Below are 1741 nucleotides of genomic sequence, written 5' to 3' on the forward strand. Positions count from 1 at the left end.
TCTCCGCGTAGTTCGCACTGTACTTGTGCAAGTAATTGGCTAAGCCTAGCCACTTGCGTAAGTCTTTTTGGTTCTTGGGAACCGGCCAGTCCACGATGGCCTTGACTTTGGCAGGATCTGCCCGTAAGCCACGCTTCCCAATGAAGCACCCGAGGAAAGGTATCTCCTCCGCGCCAAAGACGCACTTGTCCAAGTTGGCATACAACGTATTAGTGCGCATACACTCGAGCACCGCTCGCAAGTGGTCAATGTGGTTATCCACGTCTGACTTTCCGTGCTCGGCACGACTATGGACGAATATATCGTCAAAGTACGTTTGAGCGTACGCCCGGTGGGGCATAAACAACTGCGTCACAAGACGATTGAACGTTGCTGGTGCGTTCGACAGCCCCTGGGGCATCACCAGCCACTCCCAGAGCATACCGCTCGGGGTACTCACCGCTGTCAGCGGAATGTCGCTCGCTCTCATGAGCAATTGGTAGTAGCCATCGACCAAGTCGAGCGCGCTGTACAACGTACAGCCTACCATGTTGTTCTGCAGAACATCCTTGCGAGGAATCGGCGTTTGCGCCGGGATAGTGGCCGCATTTAGCTTGTTAAAAGCATGAACAATGCGCCACTTGCCGTTCGGCTTTCTGACACAGAACGTGGGTGTCGAGTGCGGAGACTTACTCTCACGCACCATCCCTGCCTCGTGCTTCGCACGGAAGAATGCGTCAATGACGTCACACTGCTCTCTCGGCAAAGGCCATTGCCTTGTTACGCAGTATTTGGTTCCAGGAACCAGGTCAATCTCATGACACACGCCTCGATCCGGAGGCAGGCCCGTCGGTGGGTCTTTCGAGACAACGTCTCCATACTCCTTCACCACCGGGTAGAAGGGATCCGAAGGATCTTTGAGGATCGCCGGTCCACTTCTTGCGCTCAGCGCCTTCTTGGTGTCCTCTAGGACCGCGTCGTCCACGACGGATGAGGAGTTCAACTCCTCCTCAGGTCCCAGCAAGACCACCTCGGCTAGCTCGCCTGCCTTTAAGGCTTTTGCCGAACTCGGCAATGGACATCTCGTCCAGCTCTAGCAGAGCATCAGCAGCGGGCAGAGTATCAAGGCTGATATCGCCTTCTACCTCCCCCGTCACTCCGTTCACGAGTGTATACAGCTGTTCACAGCAATCACGTGGAGCACCACCGCTCGTCACGTTGGACACCTCGTCTGACGTCGAAGACGTCACAGACGTCCTGCGTCTTCTTCTCCTCTCCCTCCGCGACCGATCCCGGCCGGATGAGGGCGGTGTGGCGACATCTCCGTCACCACCACCGGGTGCAGCAGCACCATCACTCCTCGAAGAGGATACAGTGTCTCGCAAGACACTCGGCTGAAAGCCAAGAGGTTCTTGACCTTCACACAGTGAGCTAGGTGTCACTTCACCTGCATCTCCTGGGCCACGCCCATGATGCCTCGACTCGCAGTCGACCGCGACCCTCGGGTCACGCAGCGGTAGGTCATCGACCAGATTCATACCACTCAGTGATTACGCGACACTCCGCGCTCGTCCTCACCAGGACCCAGCAGTTGGTCATTGACCTGACCTGCACCGCCTCAGCGGATAACGTGCCGCACCATGGTCGCCGTCAGGAAAAAAGGAATTCGCGTTGCGTAAAATTTTGGAAAAACCAATGTACAGAAAGAACGCCTGCATCAGTCTCGGGCTCAGCGCCAAAAGCCCTATCCGCCTCTCTACCC

This window comes from Phytophthora infestans, genomic scaffold (assembly GCF_000142945.1).
Source record: "Phytophthora infestans T30-4 supercont1.41 genomic scaffold, whole genome shotgun sequence".
NCBI lineage: Eukaryota > Oomycota > Peronosporomycetes > Peronosporales > Peronosporaceae > Phytophthora > Phytophthora infestans.